This window comes from Arachis duranensis, chromosome 3 (genome assembly GCF_000817695.3).
Source record: "Arachis duranensis cultivar V14167 chromosome 3, aradu.V14167.gnm2.J7QH, whole genome shotgun sequence".
Lineage (NCBI taxonomy): Eukaryota > Viridiplantae > Streptophyta > Magnoliopsida > Fabales > Fabaceae > Arachis > Arachis duranensis.
Window position 1 is genome coordinate 77347970 of NC_029774.3, and position 9819 is coordinate 77357788.

A 9819-nucleotide genomic window follows, 5' to 3' on the forward strand; every position below is an offset into this window, starting at 1 on the left:
GCATGGTTTTGTATATTCTCCTTTAATTGTGCTTAAGAGTGAAAACATACTTTTTAGGACTCAAAATAGATAAATTTAATTCACCTTGATTCTATTAGATGCCTTGATATGTTTGCTAAGTGATTTCAGATTTAGAAGGCAAAGATTGGATCAAGGGAATGAAGGAAAAGCATGTAGAAATGGAGAACTCATGAAGAAATGAAGGAATTGCAAAAGCTGTCAAGCCGACCTCTTCGCACTTAATTGACCATAACTTGAGCTACAGAGGTCCAATTGATGCGGTTCCAGTTGGGTTGGAAAGCTAATTTCCGGGGCTTCTAAACGATATAAGATTTGCCATAGTTGCATCGTGCATAGGGGCGCGCACGTGCACGGTACGTGGACGCGCCGATGGTGGCACATGACCCACTTAATGCAACACGTGGCTAGCGATTTTAGAAGCCTTGTGGGCCCAATCCAACTCATTTCTGATGCTATTTAAGTCAAGGATTGAAGAGGAATCAAGATATTTTTGATCATTAGTCATAGTTTAGTTTAGAAGTAGTTTCTAAAGAGAGAAACTCTCACTTCTCTCTAGGATTAGGATTAGGATTAGTTCTTAGATCTAGGTTTTAATATTTGCTTTCTTCTACTTCTACCTTTCAATTCTTTGTTGTTACATTCATCTTCCTCTATTCTTTTGTTGTAATTTTCTTTATTTTGTTCTTATACTTTGTTGTAGATCTACTTTTGTTTCTCTTATTCTCTTTCAATTCAATTAGAGGTAATTCATAATAATTGTGTTCATTTGATTTGTTGTTGTTTAATTCCTTGCAATTGAGTAGTGTAGATTTACTTTTCTTGCAATTTTACTATGCTTTCCTTTTATGCCTTCCAAGTGTTTGATGAAATGTTTGGTTGGATTTTAGTATAGATTTTGTTCCTCTTGGCCTAGGTAGAGTGATTAGTGACTTTTGAGTTATCTAATTCCTTTGTTGATTGATAATTAGAAGTTGCTAATTGATTTGAATGCCTCTAAAGCTAGTCATTCCTTTAGGAGTTGATTAGGACTTGAGGAATCAAATTGATTCATCCACTTGACTTTCCTTCATGGTTAGAGGTTAACTAAGTGGGAGCAATGAACAATTCTCATCACAATTGAGGAGGATAACTAGGATAGGACTTCTAGTTCTCATATCTTGCCAAGAGCTTTGTTAGTGTTAGTTTATTTCCTTTACCATTTATATTTCTTGTATAAAATCTCAAAAACCCCAAAATAACTCACAACCAATAACAAGACACTTTATTGTAAGTCCTAGGGAGAACGACCCGAGGTTCCAATACTTCGGTTTATAAATTTTAGGGGTTTGTAACCAATTGGCAGCATTCTTGGGATCCAAAAAGTCTAAACCTTGTCTGTGGTATTCCGAGTAGGATCTGGGAAGGGATGACTGTGACGAGCTTCAAACCTGCGATTGTTGGGCGCAATGACAGTGTGCAAAAGGATAGAGAGATTCTATTCCGACGCTAGCGGGAACCGGCAGATGATTAGTCGTGCGGTAGCTGTACATGGTATTTTTCATCAGAGACGAGAAATCTGACAGTTGATTAGCCGTATAGAGACCGTGCCTGGTATTTTTCACTGAGAGGATCATACAGCCTGCCATGGAAGGAAGCCATGCGTGTTTGGAGAAGAAGACAGTGGAAAAGCAGAGATTCAGATGACAGAGCATCTCGGGAACCTCAACCTGTTCCTCATTACTGAATCACAAGTACCTTTTAATTCATGTTATTTACTTTTCATAACAAAATCATTTTTATTATTAATCTCCTGACTAAGATTTACAAGATAACCATAGCTTGCTTCAAGCCGGCAATCTCCGTGGGATCGACCCTTACTCACATAAGGTATTACTTGGACGACCCAGTGCACTTGCTGGTTAGTTGTACGAGTTCTGAAAAGTATGATTTACAATTTTGTGCACCAATTACTCATTTACATTAGAGTAAATTATTATTACAAATTGTTATTTATCAAGGTATTATTTTATAAAAATATTATTGTATGTATTATGAATTATTTTATAAAATTATTATTGTATATATTACGAAAAATAAAACAGAGAGTGATAAACAGACAAGTTTTTTCTAAAAGCTTTAGAAAGACAAATCTAAGCTAAGGATCCCATGATCCCCTCTTCATAAAATATTTAAGGAAAGATGAGGGAAGAATGTGAAGATAGTTTTTGATGTTAAAAGTAAGGAATTAAAAGAATGATGAGAAAAGATAAGAAAAGAATATATTAGTTAAATGGATCTCTGCCACAGGAGAGCAAAGAGCAGAAAAGAAAAGAAAGGAAGAACAACCTGAGATTATTGTCTACCTGCTGGGAACGAGCAGAGATATGGTGGTGAGTCCACCGAGATTTACTTTCCAGAGATACGTCGGCCAATCTAGGGGATGGTCGCACCTGTAAGACAGAGGTTGATTACTGAGGTTATCAATACATACATTGGCCAGAGAGAGCCTCACTTGTAAGACAAAGGCTGCTTACAGAGGTTATGTTTGCATACATTGGCTCAAGAGAGTCACACCTCAGACAAAGGTTGCTGACTTACGTCGGGAAGGAATTCTAGGAAAGTTATTCAACACATAAACTTAACTCAAACAAGACTAATCATCGCCCATAGCTTCAAACTAAGTCTTCGAACCTGTGTCACTGAAAGGGTGGAAGATTTTGGGGTGAGAACAAATCATGCATTCTCAGTAGGGAATGGGAATGTCGTACGAGTAATGAAATAAAATGCAAATAATTAACTTTACTCAATAAAACTATATTTTTATCAAACCTTTTGAAAATACTTTTTACTATTACTTTGTATAATTAATTACCCTCTTTAACTTTCCAAACTTAAGACAAATCTCAATCACAACCTAATAGCACAGGAAACAGATCAACACACAAATAAATAGCAATATGACAAACAGCACAATCACAGAGAGATAAGATAAGCAAGCACAATCAAATGCAAGGGTGCAAACAAGGATGATGCATGTCTAGTCCTATCGCAAGTAATGAGCTCATTTGTTGGTTTCGATCCGCACCCGACAGAATCTGACTCGCAAGTCAGATAAGGCATTCCAGCGGCATAACCTCTGCAAGTTTTTACTTCTTGTAGGCACTGATTCTCTAGCTGAAGTATGCCGAACATGACCTCTGCAAGTACTTGCAGGCGCTGATTCTTCAACTGAAGCTTGTGCCACTTTCTTCTGGAAGCCATTCCATACACACGGGTGTCTCCGCACAATCATTCACATATAAAGCCCATAGCTTAACATTTTTCCATCGGCACCATAACCATTTATTTTTCGTCACCCTCTCGTGACCTTTAAAACATTTCATAATCGTACGTGCCATGTTCTTTTCTCATTCTTTCTTTTTCTTAACAAACCGTATTCATATCATAACTAAAAAAAAATCTCTTCCCAAAATAATGAATTTAAAAGATTATACTTTTCTTTATAAATCGGATTGAAAATAACTGTTTCCGTAATAATTAAAAATCAAACAATATTTATAAATTAGATTTTCGAAATAAAATCACGTTTTCGGTTACTTTTACATAAAATTGGGAAGAATCTCCTCTTAAAAATTGGACTTCATCACCCATGCGGGATCCCTCAAATTCATCACTTTCCAAACCAAACTCAACTCCAACTCCATTCAACAATTATCAATACGACAATTTCTTCAATAATTAACTCATCATATTACAATTTAACAAGTAACACTAATTTAATCACGTTTTACAGTCACAACTCAACCAATTCATCATAATCACACAAAATCAGAATTTCAACAGCTCCATCAAAATAAAAAAACCAATATCAATCATAGCTTCAATTCAAACTCATTATTTAGTCATTCCAAGCAATCATAAATTATTTGCAAATATCCACTAGACTTCCGTGGCATTCATAATTTAAAACAGTTCATTTCAAAATAAAACCCCCTATCTCCGTATGAAATCAGAATCAATGAAAAGTCTGAAGAAACTTTTTGACTGAGCTGCTGAAGAGGAAAACATCAGAAATTGTCTGTGTCTCCTAGAACTCCAATTGGCTGAACTCAAGGAAAAGAGGAGATACGTCACTATTAATTTTTACCAAACAAAAATAATGCCAATATGTAGAGAAAAAAAATACGAACATTTTTATCAGATTAGATTTTTTTATTAGAGTTACGAATCTCAATAAATTATAGTCGAAAATTCATGATTTCTATGGAAGCTCACCCTCTCTCTCTCGGCCTTCTTTCTTCTCCCTGTCCGTGGCAATAATGAATTAATGAAAGAGGATAGGTGGAGATTTTGATTAGTGAGGATGGTAAGGTGTCATTGTTATATGTGTATATATGTATGCATATAAGCCACATTTCAATCTCTCTTTTTTGATTCCCTTAAAGGCTCACGGTTAGATATATATGGAATTAAGGTAATGAATATAATAAATGGTGATTTGGTGGCATTGGTTATATACATGTATATATACATATAAACTATGTTTAGTTTCCTTTCTTTTACTCCCAAATGGCTTCGGCCAATTTCTTCTTTTCTATTTTTAAATTTACTCTTTTGAGAAGAGATTTTGTTTTAAGTTATGATATGAATTCGGTTTGTTAAAAAAAAAATAAAAAAAGAATATGACACGTGTGATTATGAAATATTTAAAAGATCACGAGAGAGTGATGAAAAGTAAATAGTTATGGTGTCGATAGAAAAATGTTAAGCTGTGAGCTTTATATATGAATGATTATGCGGAGATGCCTGTATATATGGAATGGCTTTCAGGAGAAAGTGACACACGCTTCAACTGGAGAATCAGCGCCTACAAAAAGTAGAAACTTGCAGAGGTTATGCCGCTGGAATCCCTCAAATTCATCACTTTCCAAGCCAAACTCAAATCCCACTCCTTTCAACAATTATCAATACGACAATTTCTTCAATAATTAACTCATCATATTGCAATTTAACAAGTAACACTAATTTAACCACCTTTCACAGCCACAACTCGACCAATTCATCATAATCACACAAAATTAGAATTTCAACAACTCCATCAAAATTAGAAAACCAATATCAATTACAAAACCAAATCAATCACAGCTTCAATTCAAATTCATCATTCAGTCATTCCAAGCAATCATAAATTATTTGCAAATATTCATTAGACTTCCGTGGCATTCATAATTTAAAATAGTTATACGAAATCAAACCAACGGGATCTTTAGAGATGCTTTCTAACCGAACTGTTAAAGAGAAAAATGTCAGGAATCATTCGTACCTCTTAGAACTTCAGTTGGCCAAATTCAAAGAGTAAGGAAGCTACGTCACCGTCAATTTTTATCGGACAAAAGTTATACCAATATGTAAAAAAAGAGGATACAAACACTTTTATCGAAAAACAAAATCAAAGAATGAAAATGGTGGAGGGTCAGGTTTCTTTGATGGAAGCTCTCTGGTCAGTTTCTCTTTTCTTCATGCAATATGTTTAACAAATAAAAGATTAAAAAAAATATTTTTTATTTGTATAGTGTTTATTATTATTAATAATTATGTGATTATTATTATTATTTTATTATTATTACTATTATTATTATTATTATTATTATTAAAGTTTAAAAAACAAAAAAAGAAAAGAATGGCCGAAGCCATTAAGAGAACGAAAAAGAAATAGAACGTGGCTTACTATGCTTACTACACTTACTATGCTAACTATATATATATATATAGTATGGCACATGTTTTATTTATTAGTCATGACATCTAATAACACTAAATACCACAAATTATAACTCATCTTTTTCCTTTAACTATTCATTCATTCCCATCGAACTTGAAGAAAATAAAAGAAAGAAAATGGAAACGTGGCTTAAGTGCATGAATATATGATTAATTAATTTATAAATTAAAATATATTTTAGAAAATAAAAATTGAGATTTTTTATGGTTTAATATAGTAGACAAAATTAAAACGAGAATTTTAACACCAATTTTAAAAAAAAATTGGCTCAAAATTAGATTGAATGGGCCAAACTGAACCAACCAGACTCATATTGGGTCCAAGACTCAGCCAAGCCCTCTTTTAATTAGAGAGCTCAGCACTCTTTCTCCCTTCAAACAACACACACACACGTTGGTAACTCAAACCCTTGCCCTCTTTCACTCCAATCTTTCATTGATCATAACTTTTGATCCGGAGCTCCGATTGATGCACCGTTTGCGGTCACGCGACTGCGGCGTCGAGCTCTACAAAACTCACACAATTATCCTTGAGGTAAATTATGATTTTTTCTTCGAATCTCCAACCCTTGAATTCGAAAATTTAGTGGGTAAAGTGTTAAAATTTTTTAGTTTTGATGTTATAAGATCCAATTAACTTGAAAGGAAGACTTAGTTTTACCTCTTTGATTCTTGGGTAAAGTGAGATTCTCAACCCTAAGCTAAACACTTTAAATTTTGTGATTAAGTTATTGTGTTTGGGTGTGATATTGTGGCTTAGGTAGTGTATATATGTGTATTGAAACTTGATTGATGGTTTTGGAAAGTTTTGGAGTGGAGCAATAAGCTTAAAAATATGTTGGTGAATTTTTGGGACCTTGAAGGTTGAATTTGGAAGTGTTCCAGGTTGGACGGAAATCGACTAAGGTATGGTTTCGGTTTTCTGGATCTAAAATGTAACGTGTTTGTGAAAACGTACGCTAGTGACTCTAGGATAGGATTTTGAAATGTTGATGTAAATGTTGGATGATATGGATTGAGTTGAATATATGCATAATGATAGAATGATTGTGAATGATGATAATTATTGGTAAAGCATGTAAAGTTGTATGTGATATGGATTGATATGCCTAAGTGTTGGTGAGATTGATGCTCTTGTTGGTGAGAATGCCTTGGTGCGTGATATTGATATGTATATTCATAGTGATGAATGAGATTGAATAATTGTTTGAAAAATTGAGATATGGAATGTTAATTGTGAATTGAAGATTTTTGAGTTGAGATTTGGTTAAAAATGGAAGAATTGGTGGGTTGAGGATTGAATGAGAGTTTGGAGATGCTTGATGTTGAATGGTTGAGTTTTGGTTGGTTTTGAATGAATTTGGAAGTGTATATTTTGGAAATTGGGAGTTTATGAACTTTGGTAAAAATGAATTTTTGATGAACTTCAACGGATCATGTCTTAAGCTATTATTTTTGGAATTTGATGCTTTTTATATCAAATGAAAGATAATTTCACAAGCTTTAAAATGGTTTAAAATTGATGGAAATCTGAATTTTGTGGAAGGAGATATGATCGTTAGAAGTTGGGGACAAAAATTTGAGTTCTGTGAATTCTACAGAATTTGTAATTTCTGCTTTGTGTGCGCACGCACACCCTGAGTATTTTTGAACCTGTGCACACACACACTCTTGTGCGTATGCACACATAGGGATGTGGCTGCTGCTGGGAGCGTTAGCATGCCCTGTGTGTGCACACAATCAATGAGGTTTTGCAAGTTGTGCATGCGCACAGCCTTGTGCGTACGCACACGTTGGGAAGGTTATTTTGTTGAGGGTGTTCGCACGCCTTGTGCGAGCAAACATAACTGAAAAATTTTACACGTGTGCGTATGCACACCTCTATACGTACGCACACATCTTAAAAATTGCCTTGAGCGTGCGCACGCACACGACCCTCTTTTCTTATAAAACCCTTGTTTTCAAGTATTTCACCTTCCCAACGAGCTTGTAACCTTCCAAAACACAGTTTCAAGCTTATAAACCCCCATTTTTATTCTTTAAGACTTAAATTAATATAAAATGCTTAGTGATTGAGAAAAAGCTAGGGAAGGGGGTAACTTGTGGGTGAAGAAAGGGGATATAATGAGGAGTTACGACTAATGATGAGGTTATGAGACTTTGAGGAGGATGGTTGAGTGTTGTATGAGATGTGAGCCGAATGGCTGTGTGTAATGACGATTTGTGGTTGATTATGAATTATGAATTTAAACCGGATGGCTGAGATGAATGTTGAATTATGGCTGAGAATAAATGCATATTTGCTGAGTTATTGATATTGTGATTGTTGCACTCCACCTATCTGAGATACGAGTTTTCCTTGGTGAAAGTAGTGGCTAGCCACCACGTGCTCCATGTGGAGACTTAATACTTTGCTGACCCTATGTCGCAAGTGTGGCCAGACACTATGAAAGTTTCGGATAAGCTCGCCCCCGTGAATATACACCAGTGAGGGTGTTGGATGTGAATTATGATTATGTTTGTGGATAACTCTACTTGGGGATGCGGACAGAGAGACAGTCCAATGGTTAGCTACCAGGACTTGTCGGGTTGGCTTTATAATCGACAGATGAGACTCATCAGCCACTAGGACAGGCATACATCATATGCATTATATGTGATTTATTTGAAATGCCTAACTGACTGCATATTTACTTTCTAATTATCTTACTGCCGTATCTTCTTCCTACTTGTGCATTTCCTTATGTGATATAATTGTGTTTGCATATCTTTACTGTTGGCGGTTGGGAGGTCTGAAGGATTTGGAAAGGGGATATTTAGTTAGACTGAAGATTCTTAGTTAGTTGCTTATTATCTTTTTTCTCATGGTTTAGTTATATTTATATGCTTTGATTATAACTGGAAGTTCTAGGTTTGCCTTCGGCTTTCCTAGGACATTACATGTTAGATATTTGGGCACTGTTACCATGCTGAGAACCTCCGGTTCTTACCCATGCGAATTTTATGGTTTTTAGATGCAGGATGTGAGGCTCATTGCTGAGGCGTGCTGGAGCTTTCTATTTTGGCAAAGATTCTTAGCTCTCGAGACATTATTTTGACTTTATGTATTTGCTTAGATACTTACATTCTCCACTGTTTATATATATACTGTATTAACTCTTCTTAGAGGTTATTTTGGAGAAACATGTTTTGTAACTTGTCTTTTGGGTTCTTTTGGGTTCTCCTAGTTTATATATGTATGTATACTTATATACTCGGACCGGTTATCTTCGCAAATCGAGTCTCGAGTCTTGATATATGTATTTTTGGCACTCTCTTATATATCCTCTCGTGTTAGCTTATCCTTTATCTGTTTCATTTACGTTATCGATCGGAGTGTTGCGCTTTTCGATTTAACGGTTTTGATTTACTACTTTTCTTCAAAGGCTCCTAGTTATAAACATTTTTCATACTACTATATATACTAAATTTTATTTTTAGAGGTCGAAATACCTCACCATCTCTGTTTTATGACTTAAGCATAAGACTCTGTGTGGTAGGATGTTACACTTCTATGGAAACTGTGAGTTTCCGACTCCAATTTCTTGAGATCCGTAACTCCGATAACAGTGTTCGTATCTTCCTCTTCTACATGTTGGCGTTACTTTTGTCTGGTAGAAGTTGACGGTGACGTAGCTCCTCTACCCTTTGAGTTCATCCAATTGGAGTTCTAGGAGTCACAACCAATTTCTGATGTTTTCTTCTTCAGTAGATTGGTCAAAAACTTCTCTAGAATTTTTGTTAATTTTGATTCTGTACAGAGGTAGAGTGTTTGTTTTTAAAATTATAAGTTTTTAATTCATAAATGCTTAAAAACTTAATGAGTAATTGCAAATAATTTATGACTGTGTGGACTGGTTGAATGACGAATTTGTGTTGGATTTGTGACTGTAAAAAATAATTGAATTTGATGAATATGTGTTTGATTTCCTAAATGTTTGAGAATGCTAAAGATTCTGATTTATAGCTGGTTGTGATGAGAGTTGTCGAAATTGTGGC